Source organism: Sander vitreus, chromosome 1, assembly GCF_031162955.1.
Source record: "Sander vitreus isolate 19-12246 chromosome 1, sanVit1, whole genome shotgun sequence".
NCBI lineage: Eukaryota > Metazoa > Chordata > Actinopteri > Perciformes > Percidae > Sander > Sander vitreus.
The window spans coordinates 1,537,350-1,550,089 of record NC_135855.1 but is presented as its reverse complement, the minus strand read 5'-3'; the positions used below and the strand labels follow the sequence as shown (position 1 = coordinate 1,550,089).

Sequence of the window (12,740 nt, the reverse complement as noted above, 5' to 3'; positions counted from 1 at the left end):
ATGACCTGACAAGAGCTCAATTAGCTGCCAATGATATAGAAGAAAATAATATTTAAAAAAAAAAACCTGATTCATCCTCTGTTTGTGATGAAGTTAGTTCTATGACAAACTCCTGTGGTTTGTTATGGTGTTATACTGAGCAAAAAGCACAGACACAGTCACATTATTTTCGGTCGTGATAGTGACAAACAATTTCCATAATTTCTGTCACATTTTTGTTTCTTTTATATTACAAAATATATCTGAGCCTTGATGTGTTCTCAGATAACTCACTAGAAGTGTGCGGTTGAGAACAGGGAACCTGCCCTCTGCCTGTATTTTCTCTCATTCATTTTCTGTGTACGGGATGTTTATGGACGTTAACAAAGAGCCTTTGGGCCCCACATGGGTGTTGAAACCCCCAGCCAATAACAGCTCGCAGGGTGTGCATCTCATTCGCAGGTACCGCCGCTTTGTCACACCCATCGGCGTCGCATACCGACGCATGTTTAACTGACACACACACAAACAGGATGAAGCTCTCACACAAAATCCAGCAATGCTCCTGGGTGCAGAGGTGTGTGTGTTTATTTGCGCTTTAGAATTTTACCGCCATGAAACAATCAGAAAATAACGTTTTATTTCTCTGATTCACTGCTTTGTTCAGCGCTTCCCTCTCTCTTATTTACATTCTAACTTGTCCAACCACCGCTGCTCCAAGGCCATGGCTGATTCTGCTCTCAACTCTCTCAGGTCGCAGGTTAAAATTTGCATCCATCTGGTTCATCTCCAGTCAAGGTGACAACTATTCAGTGGCATTAGCCCCGTCCACTTTCATGACACACAGGGCTCGTTTACAGCTTTTTGCAGTGTGAGGATATGATCAGCCAGGGTCGCAGCAGAGTCTGAAACTGGACTTCCAGTCTTCGTTCAGGTCTAGGTTTATTTTATTATGTGTGATTCAATAAAGCTTTAAAGGTGTTTAGAAAAGGTTTAGTGCATGCTTCTGTGAGCTATAGTTGCAGATACCTCATTACTGTTGTTACTTCTTACTTTACCTCTTGGTCATTAAAAAGTCCCCCTCCCATTGGATTGATGCTATATAAAGAAAAGCCAGTCAGTCATTCATGGCCATGAAATATAGATTGAATAGGTGGATGTTGCACTGGCAGTTGCCCAGCAGGCCTCTCTGTGACTTGCTGACTGTTAAATATTTCAGCCAGCAGTCTATTGCGTTAAAAAGCCTTCTGAAAGATGTCAGAAAGAACCAGCTTGCAGTAGCAAAATAGCCCAGTTTTCCCCAGACTACCTAATAAATGTTGTAAAGAAAGGGCCCTGCACAGGAATGTGCAAGAGAAAGTCCAGCTCCTAGTTATGCCACTTGAACGTGAAGGTTACAGTTGTTCGTAATGCTATCCTGTGAAGTTTACATTATAAACAAACATTCAACTTTTTGAACTAACTATGTATTTCTTATCTAACTAGAGCACAGACCTCCGCCAAGGCATGCCCTAACTCACCATATTAATGCAGTGTGAATTTTCCTAGTCCGAAACTAATTTTTACAATTATTCTGACACCACATGACTGCAGCACAAACATCCTATCTCACATGATAACATGTTAACAAAAGTGAAAAGAAAAATCGTAATGCAATAAATAAATCAAAGGCAGTGATAACCAATGGAGTGAAAGTGTGGTACTGTCTGACAGGCTACAGGCTGGCTAGTTGACTGACTTATTGTCAGGTTGACTGACTGATTAGTTGGTCTCTAATGTGAATATGTTACATTTGAAAGGTGAAACATTGATTTGAAAACAGTTATGTAGCTCCACTATGGAGGAGGAATAACACAGGGGAGGATGCTGACATTTGACATTTAGGAACTGATTGGATAATAGTTGAGGGAGTCTTGATGCTGGAATGGATGGAAATGTGTTTTTGCTCTCCAGAGTAATTATAGATCCAGTTACATCTTACTGTGGCACATGTCTGGGTTATTCTATTGTTCTCTGGCAAAAACTGGAGAGTAACCCTTATTATATTGGAATTTTTTAGTAACATATACTGTAAACGGCAGGCTGAGCCGGCGTGTGATGATTAGGGAGACTCTTTACACAGAGTGTGGTTTGAAGTGTCCTTCAACATGATACAGAGGTACACCTTCACTAAACACCTCAGATGCATCTAGAAATGTGTTATTTAGGCACACTAAACTGGAAGCTGAATTTGCCCGCCATCTAAGTTGCTCATTGCACTTAATCACTAGTGTGCACCTTTGTCCTGTATGCATTTGATTCTATAGCAGATCATGTTGTTCATTACAATTGGGCTGTACAAACGAAATTGCAATTTTATTCAGACCTCTGCCCAATCTCATTCTTACATGACGACAAAGAAAACCAAGCGCAATGCCATAACATGACACAAATTTAACCTGTGTGAAATACCGAACAAAAGCAAGAATGAAGTAAGTCTGAATCAATAGAGCTTTCAGTTGATTATGAGATGTACTACAACATATAACATTATCAAGCTATCAAGGCCATGAAAAATACCATAATTAGGGATGTAACAGATGCATCGTGCATTGGTTAAAAATTGATTTAAATGTATAAAGATTACAACCGGAGAGAAAGTGAAAAAATTAATCGTGATGCAGTTTTTAAACAGCCTAGGACGTGACGCTAGCTAACATTACACAGCAGGTAACGTTTGCCTACTGTTAGCTAGTAACATTAGCAGGCTTAAACACGGTTAAAATGTTGACAGCTAAACGGTGTAATGTGTGACTGTATTTCACTGGAAAGGATTCCAGCACCGTGACGTAACGTTACAACAGTCTGCAGCTGAAGACACAGAGGAGACTTTGAAACAGCATAGACACCTCACTGTTGGATAAACAACAGTGACTTAAGGCTTGGTTATACTCGCACGCGCTAGAGCTGTAATCGGGCCTTAAAAGTTATGCCTATAAGTCGGCTTTTTCCGGAGATTGCCGAGGTAAAAACAAGTGTCAGCCATCTTGAATCATCGCTTAGCTTCTCAGCAGAAACAGATTTATTCATCCCGAAGGAAATTTTAGAACAACAACAAGGCCCGAGTGCGACAGAATTCGGCCTGAGCCCGACAAAAGCCCGAACCCATTTACAGCCCGCCATTATTCAAATGTGCGCACACACACCCACTGGCTCATTATTCTCATTATGCACATGGTCAAAAGTTTTCCACACCTCAGACTTTGCTTTCTTTGCCGGTGCAACCAAAACGTAATCACCAGAGGCCAGCCTCCGTCTCACCTCCTCACCATCCATTTTCGCGCTAATCGAAACACATCACCTGACCGCTCATTCATACACTACTGGCCAAGCATCCATGCTTACGCAACGTAACGTAACCCCATTTGTACAGGTCCTATCCCCTCACCAATCGGCTATCCTAACCTTAACCACTCGAGGTCAATGCCTAACCCCAAACAATTGAGCGGCTTCGTAGGGCGTGGCCATAGTAGGATTTGTAAATACGCCGCCAGGAACACCACAGCTACCATAAACCTAGCTTTAGGGCCCTATCTTGCACCCAGCGCAATTGACTTTGTATACCGACGCATGTATCATTTCTATTTTGCACCCGACGCACAGCAGACTTTTTTCTCCACAGACTCACGTCGGTAAATTAGGGAATGAACTTGCGCTCCCGGGTGCGGTTCAGCAAAAAGAGGAGGCGTGTTCCGGTGCAAACGTTCCCTAGTGCTACTTTTGCAGTTTCAGAAAACCGTTCCGCCTACTTATTTTCATAACAGTCAAGTATCATAAACTGAGGAGGACACGCTGTTGGATGCTGTCCTCCTCTCCTACTTCAATGCCTAACGAATCTGTCTTTCACTGGTTGAAGCCTGAAAATATTGAAAACAAATTAATAAAATAATTAATTACACTGGTGGGACTGTTCAGTTCTGTTTCAGATCGATACCTCCGGTTCAGACTGGTCCTCATCCTCAACACGGGCCTTTTTCAGTCGTGAAAAATACTTTTCAATACTCATCTGGATTGAAGCAGCAAACATTCAGTGTAAGAGTAAAAAAATGACATAACATTATTTATAATACGTTTATTTGATTCACAGCTGCTATAAAATGTTTTGACCTCGACATCCCAACTGCATTTTACCGCAAACTTGCGACTAGTCAACTTTCTAAAGGAGGCGCAATCGCTTGTTTGCTAAGAGTCGGGTCAGGACTCCAACATTAACACACTGACAACATTGTATTCAGAATATAAAATACTTTTATAGTACTTTTTAATGTGTGATTGTGTAAAGGTGTTCACGAGATAGATACCAACCTTTCGTGAATTTGTGAATTTCGCCAGCCGTCTTCTCTCCTTTACGGAGACAGACGCTATGTGCACGGTGGGCTCGATGGTGTTTTAAGCCTCTGTGCCTGAAAGGCGACGTTGGTGGGAGGAGCTGTGTGTGTGTGTGTGTGTGTGTGTGTGTGTGTGTGTGAGAGCGAGAGCGAGACACAAGTGACTGAGAGACGGAGAAGAGCAGGGAAAGGAAATGCAGAAGAACGTGTTTTAAATAGCGTTTAAAAAAAATGTAAAATTAATAACGAAACACAATGTGCGCCGGCCGGTGCTGATAGTGCGGCGCACCGCCACACATTAGTGTGGGAAACACTGTAGAGTGTGCACACCGCACATACACTTTGCTTCTCTCATCTCACGGACCCAGCAGTTCCCATTTTTGCAAACCATACATAAATACAAGGAAAAATACACAAGTTTCTTTTCTTTTTTTGTTATTACATTTTTAATAAATCATTTAGCCTTAGCAATAAACAATCCTTTAATTTTTTATTTATTATTACAAATTTAAAAAATTGTGAGAAAATCATATCGTGAACTTATAAATCGTAACGAATCGTGATTTGAGTGTATCGTTACATCCCTAATGATCGTCTATGATTGGACCTTATGCACTAACCACGGTCAATCAAGAAACTCACAATGGATGTGACGTTTATATGCTCTTCATTTAGGCATTCATCTTCATTTCAACTAAAGACTGCTGAACATGCATACTTATACCCTGCATGTCCAAACACTATGACATGGCTTTAGAATTTAGTTCACTAAAAAGTCCTTAATATAGTCTGAAAGCAGTTGTGGATAATGTGTATGTATATTATTTACCGAGCCTTCCCAGGTAGTGTTATTTTTTTTCTTTGCGCCACATTCTGTGTAAAAGGCAACGAGTATTTGCCAGTGGGAGGCAGAGTAGGGCAGGTCTTTGCAGAATGCGGATGGGAAAAAGTAAATTAAACTTCAGTAGATAACAGGCTGTGCTCCTGCCAATAGCTGTAAAAGAGGTCATTTGGCATGCGGATTGGAACATTTCCAAAATACTATTGCACACTTATTGCTAGTGTGCCATTAGTTGAGCTACCGGCTAAGGTTGCTGGCCCCCTGGTTTAGAGCTATGATCGGGCCTGCCACCTGACCGACCCTACATGAACCCAAGCCCGTACCACGGCAGCAGTTTTTGGCCCAAGCCCGATTTTAAAAGCACAATTTTCCACTGAAAAAATAAATAAATAATAAAATAAAAAGTTATCTATGCGTGTAAGTTGAATAGATATCCAGAAGATGGCATACAGTACACTGCTGATACATTATTCATGACGTTACACAGACTATATGGTCTGCATTTTTTTAAAAACACAACCCCCTAAAAAAAATGCGAACCCGACCCGATTCAAGCTTGGGGAAATTTTGAGAGATTACAGCCCCATCGGGGTTCGGGGCTCCTAACCTTAACAAATTACTTATTTTAACCCAAACCACGATCTTTTCCTGGACCTAACAAGTCATTTTGTGCCTAAACCTTGACAATAGCTTTGTCACTACATAAAACTGATTCATTTTATTAACTGGGATTTGTAATGGTTTCGGCAAAAACTGACACATAATGTTGTCCTGGCTGTTCTCAAGGGCAGTTACTAACAGCATATTTTGTCATGTAATTTTGAGGACTTGTTGGTTAGAACATTATGTACCTCTGCCTCTGACCCTGAGCTCTTATAGGAGGTTGAATTTCCCCATGGGGAAAATCAATAATGTATCACCTTGAATTATTCTACAAACCACTATCAATAACAAGTCAGTATTTTAAAAGCAAAAAGTACTTTGATCCACATATTTTGTTGCATAATGTAAAATACTTTGATCACCAAGATAAAAGCAAGGTCTAAGCTGTGTTATCACAGCTACAGAAGTCTGTTCAACGCTGAGCTCCAGACGCTCTGTTGGATCTGCACCTTTACAGCCAGAATTACACAGTAGTCAATATTCTGCATAGATCTTTGCAAGACGAACTAGAGGAAACACTGTGTTTACCTGCATTTATAGCATATGATACGGGGGAAATATTTTGCATGCTGGTTATAGTGCATTTCACACTGAAATACTCAGCAAAATGGGTCGTTCCAGACATTGCTCTGAGGAACAGTGGACTTTGATTAAAAAGTTGATTGGAGAGGGGAAAACATATAAAGAAAATTGCAGAAAATGATAGGCTGCTCAACCAAAATGGTTTCAAATGCCTTGAAATGGCATCCAAAGACTGAACGACGTGGGAAAAAACGGTCAACTACCATGCGAATGGATCGAAGAATAGCCAAAATGGCAAAGGCTCAACCAATGATCAGCTCCAGGAAAATCAAAGAAGACTTAAAGTTACCTGTGAGTACTGGTAGGATCAGCTAGAAGCCCCTGCAAAGTCCCATTGCTGAAAAAAAGACATGTACTGAATGGGTTGAAATTCGCCAAAGGACACATTGACTGGCCAAAGGAGAAATGGGGCAACATTCAGTGGACTGATGAGAGCAGAATGGTTCTTTTTGGATTTAGGGGCCGCAGACAGTTTGTCCGACAACCCCCATGCACTGAATTCAAGCCACAGTACACTGTGAAGACAGTAAAGCATGGTGGTGCAAAAATCATATTATGGGGATGTTTCTCATACTGTGTTGTTGGACCTATTTATCGCATTCCAGGGATCATGGATCAGTTTCAATACATCAAAATACTTGAAGAGGTCATGTTGCCTTATGCTGAAGAGGAAATGCCTTTGAAATGGGTCTTTCAACAAGACAATGACCCAAAACACACCAGTAAGCGAGCGAAGTCTTGGTTCCAGATGAACAAGATTGATGTTATGGAGTGGCCAGCCCAATCCCCAGCCCTCAATCCCATAGGAAACTTGTGGGGTGACATCAAAAATGCTGTTTCTGAGACAAAACCCAGTAATGCAGAGGAATTGTGAAATGTAGTTCAATGGTCCTGGGCTGGAATACCTGTTCACAGGTGCCAGAAGTTGGTTGACTCCATGCAACACAGATGTGAAGCAGTTCTCAGAAATAATGGTTATGCAACTAAATATTAGTGCAGTGATTCAAAGTAAAGCAAACCCTTGAGACGTTTTTCCGTTCATACAGTAAATGTTTGAGTTTGTAAAGAAAAATGCCTAATATAACTTTTTCTTCACTTCTTGTAAAGGTATAACACAGACTTGATCACTTTTGGTCATGTTTTGATTTGGAATTGAATGTGCAGTGTTCCCAATGCATTGATATTATGGAATCCCCACCTGTGGACTCCCCATACCACAAGAGCTTCACCCCTCAGCAACAGTCAGAGATAGAAGGGTATGACTTGTGAGAGGTGGCAGTTTTATGCTGCACACCACTGGCTTTGGGGGAGAATTACCAAACTTTTTTTTTAACCCCCACCCGGCATCACAGTCAGGACGTTCTACATAGTTACATCTTGGAGCTGCCAAGATACCCACAGAATTCTATTGTTGGCCAATGGGAGATGCCCAGTATATTTTTAATTGTATCTATCATTTAACAGTTAGCCACTGGGAGTCAATAAGTACAACGACATTGTTTTTCTGTTGGAGAATGGCAACCACAATTGCATTGTCTATCACTGGAAGCTGTCCAGTACACTAGGAAACATACAGTATCTTGCTTGTTCCTTCAGCTACAACTCTACTTCCTCTTGCTCTACTGCATGCCTGCTGTAGGTTTCATCCATTCAATTCCTGTATTGTCTTCTTTTGTCTCACTATGCTCCCATTCAATGTATCCACTCTCATTAGATGCAATAAGATCAGGTGTAGAGTAGAGTCTCATGTAGTTGCAGTCTGCCTGCCCGCCCTATGGAACTGCTTGATTACCTAATGACACCAGACAGCCGATTTCAGCAGAAAAAGTCAATCTGTTTAGACATGCAAGGATTCTTTATAGCTGAGAGAATGGAGTTATTGCTGCAGGGAATTAAAACATTTGTATTTATGAATACAGTTAATTAATTGGATTAAAGAGTATGATGATGTTAGTGAGGTTGTGAGGTGTTAATTAGAATGATGGCAGTTTGGCAGATAAAAGGAGAGGGTGGTGTATATACAGCAGCCTTTAACACAATATCAAGATTTACTCTGCATTCAGACTATTTGTAGCAGTTGTTGGCTGCACAAATATTTCAGCATTTAAGGCAGGACATATGGCAGCACTGATACATGTACATGTTTGGCTTCAAACAGGTGGTAAGACCCAAAGGATCAACTTCAAGTGGAGTGAAGCCTGAGAGCCAGTTCAATCAGAAAACCTGAGTGTAATACTTTTAACTGCAACATACAGTATATTGAACGCTTAACCACAGCATCCATCTGTAGGTTCTAGGTTGCCCCAGGGGGAAGTTATTATTGTCAGGTCTGTGTCTGTACACCATATACATATTTTATATTCACATAAAAATCCATTAAACTTGAGTTGACTGACTGAAATGTACTTTCAACCATTTTGAAAGTTAATGCTCATGTACTGTAAAGCATAATACATGGGAAACTAATGCTCACATGCAAAATATAGCACAAGTGTGACTCCTAAGGTTTCAGACTGATATCAAATCAAATCTCAGTCCCTTTTGAAAAAAAACACAACTGAGCAGTTCTCAGGTGTGTATGCACTGATTTTTGCTTAGTGGAACTTGTTACAAAGAAGTGTAACAAAATAATGAAAAACATCTTTAATTCAACTAAAATCCCCCGCTGGATTGTAGTATTAAAAAACACTTGCCTGCCATGAATTTTTAGTATTTTTGTTCTTACTGTGTGGAGAAGGTCAGCCAGCCTCTGGGCTACAGCTAGGAGGGGGGATATATTGGTTTGGCGCTGCTCAGCTCGGCTTGTTGTGAGGACTAAATGTCACCGCTTCAGCTGGGCTGATGCTGTCGCCCTGCTGCCTCCCTGGGGGATTGATGGAGATTCAAGCCAAGCTTGGGAGACATTTTGCATTCTTTCCAGGTTGTAGTTCTCCAATGGAAAATACCAATTCCATTCATTACTGAGCACAACTGGGAATTCACATGCTGGTTTGGGATAGAGCTTATATTAATGGCTATGGCTCCGAACTGACTAAGTGCCTAGTATATGGGACTAGATTCAGACAAGTTTTAGATGAATATTTAGAATCCACTTGTCAGCAGGGCTTTGTAGCCCCCCTGCTAAGATGAGGTTAGCACCCTGTTGTTCCTGGGCTCTCAAACTTTTGTTGAATGCATCATAAACGTGTCTGGTAAAGATGTTTGGTATTGTGAGCTACCCCATGTCTTTGACTACAAATACCCACCGTCCCTCCTGACTACTCCTTGTAGTCCAAAACATTTTCAGGTTTTGGCAGCATCAACTGATGAATACATATTTGTCAAACCTTTTGAATTCTAATATTGGTCAATATATTTCCGTTATTTTCTTCATCTTAAGACATATTGGCAGCTTTGTCAAAACATAAGATGGTTGGTTAAATTATTGTTGGTCATTGTTTTGAATAAGTATTTTATGACTTTCTCAAACACTGAGAAGTCAGAGCATTTAGTTGTAAGGATTAGTGATGCACCGATCCCACTTCTCCAGTCCCAATATGATACCTGGGCTCTGGGTATCGGCCAAAACCGAGTACCAATCCGATACCCGTGTTTAATGAATAAGATGTATGCCTCACTGTGTGGAAGTGACTGGGATCATTCTTTCATGTGTAAGGCAATATCAGGCTTGACTTAAACATTGCTTTCCTAACTTTGTAAAACAAAATGTAACAAATGAAGCATTCAAAGTTTGTTGTAGAAACTAATGTAATAATAATAATAACTTAGATTCATGAAACCCAAGGACGCTTTACACAAGTACAGGGGGACATCGGAAAAGAAAATAGTAGGCCAACACAAACACGGACTAAAAACAAATAAAAACCGGGCGCTAAATGGAAGGGGACGTAATTTAATGTAGGCTACTGGATTACAACCACAATGCACATTGTACAGTTATTTTATGAATGAAATATACATATTACATACCTGAGGGCAAATTTGGGGTGGGTTTTGAATCATTTACAATCCCATAATTGTCTCCATCTGTTCAAATTTGAGACTGAGATTAACTTGGGTTTTCGCCCGTCATCTGTCACTCTCCCTTTGGTGTCTGTGTATTGATACAGTATTGTCACAGAAATATCGCGATACTATGCTGTATACATTTGTTCCCCCACCCCTAGGTGTGCTACATGTAGGTACTTATACTGATCTATCTAGTTATAGCTATATGTAGATTACTTTTCTATTAGTGCTAATTTGATTCTTTGCGCTACTTCAGTGTTGCTCTGAGCTGTGTATCTAATTGCATTAGTAATCATTCTTACATCATCATCATCATCATCATCCTCATCATCATCTCTCTCTCTCTCTCTCTCTTTATTTCACTCACTCACTCACTCACACACACACACACACACACACACACACACACACACACACACAGACACACACGGTCTGATGATGCACTGAATATATTCATTGCTTGAAACTACTAATGTTTGGTTGCTCAATTAAAGACACTCAAAGCTTTAGGTGACAACATAGTTTAACAAACCAGTGTAGCATAGAGCTAAAAAACAAACAAACATTGAGGTTGTGTCATATTACATAGTTGGTCTATGTACAGTATAAGGCAAAGTGTCTGTACTAAAACAAGCCACCTCATAGTTGAGAGCTTTTTTGGAATTATGAAATTCTATACGTTCAAGAGACAGTGAGGTCATATATCTTGGTCTATGCCTGTAACAGATGATTTAATGGATGACATAGGTACAGTATGTAATGACAATGATGTAAATGAAATGCTCAGGGTAAGGGTAAAGGCCTGTACATGTATTTCACATCTGTTAATCATTGTCAATGCCGGACTGTTCAGGACTTACTGTATGGACCTTAGTCAGAAAATAATACCAGTATAAGCTCTGGGGCATATGCTACTGCTATCAGTAATCAAACATCATGCATACATTCATTTAACAGGTAAACAAACGTTTCCACTATGTGTCAAGTCATCCATACTGATGATGCGCTCACACACGTCACGTTAACTCAGTCATGGTTTTGTTCATATTATGTGCTCTGTAATTATGTATGTGTGGTTAGGATAAGGTAGAAAGCTATGTGTTACGGATGATGGTCTGATTTTCTACTATTGGTCTGCAAATAAAGTGGAAGAGATTTCTCATAAGATGTTCACATTGTATACACCTGTGTGCTGGAAACACACACAATCATAGGAAATATTATATATGATACATATATAGTCATTAAGGAGGTATTAAAGTTCTTCATGTATGTTCTTTTAAGGGTGTTTAACAAGAAGTACACACACACACACACACACACACACACACACACACACACACACACACACACACACACACAGCACTAATAGGAGCACAGTTATTTAGGTGAGAAAACCTCCTTCTTTTAGTAAGAAACTATTGATTTTAGCTACCTGCTGCATTATTGTATGTATGGTATCATAATTACTAGATTTAAAGAAAGGATATTCAGAAGTACAGCGATGTATACTGTATAAATGAGTATCAAATCTATCACCAGCACAACACAAGACACTTTTCATAACTGCTCCTGTAAAATATGTCTCAGAATCAAATCCAGACAAGCCAGCTACTTGATAGTCCATCATTTTTTAGAGTGAAAGGGTCAAAACAACTTGTTTGTTTTACCTTTTATCAAGCAGACATGCACACACACAAATAGAAGGCAAGCACACACTGTTTGTCCTCATACAGACCTTGTTTTCCTCATCACTAACTACAGAGCAGCAACACACAGTATCCACCCTCTCTGTTTCTTTTTGTGCATCTTTTTTTTCCCTTTGCCTCTCTTGCTCTCTTACAATTCTTTCTTTACAGGACCTCATTTTGCTTCATTGTCATGACTGTTATTCTGCACCACTTGAGGCAAACTAGTCCACATAACAATAAACATGTATGCCACTTGTATGAGTGTATGTGTGCGTATGCGGGTGCATTCGTGCGCTGCACCATCTGCAGTAGTTCTGAACTGTCTGCAGCTCAACAGCTCCTGATCTGCTGACACAACAACTTAAATATAGGTCTAACACAGAACTATTATTTGCTGGACACACACATACAAACTAATAAACACCAGATGCACCCACACCATCCTCTCCATAGAAGATCTGCAGGTTAGTGTGTGTGTTTGTGTGTGTGTTGGTTCTCACCTCGTCCCAATGTGTGTGACTCCCCCTCCTCCACTCCAGTTGTCTCTGCTGCACTGTCCTTCATGTAAATCTGCATCCTTCATAGCAACACTCCACATCTCATTCCTCT

At 40.4% G+C, this 12,740-nt stretch overlaps 1 protein-coding gene across 1 annotated transcript in view; it reads left to right on the top strand.

Annotated features, from left to right (window-relative positions):
* cep89 (centrosomal protein 89) overlaps nt 1-12,740 on the top strand; it is a 59,746-nt gene that overhangs the window by 36,265 nt on the left and 10,741 nt on the right. The gene's annotated exons all lie outside the window — the stretch shown is intronic.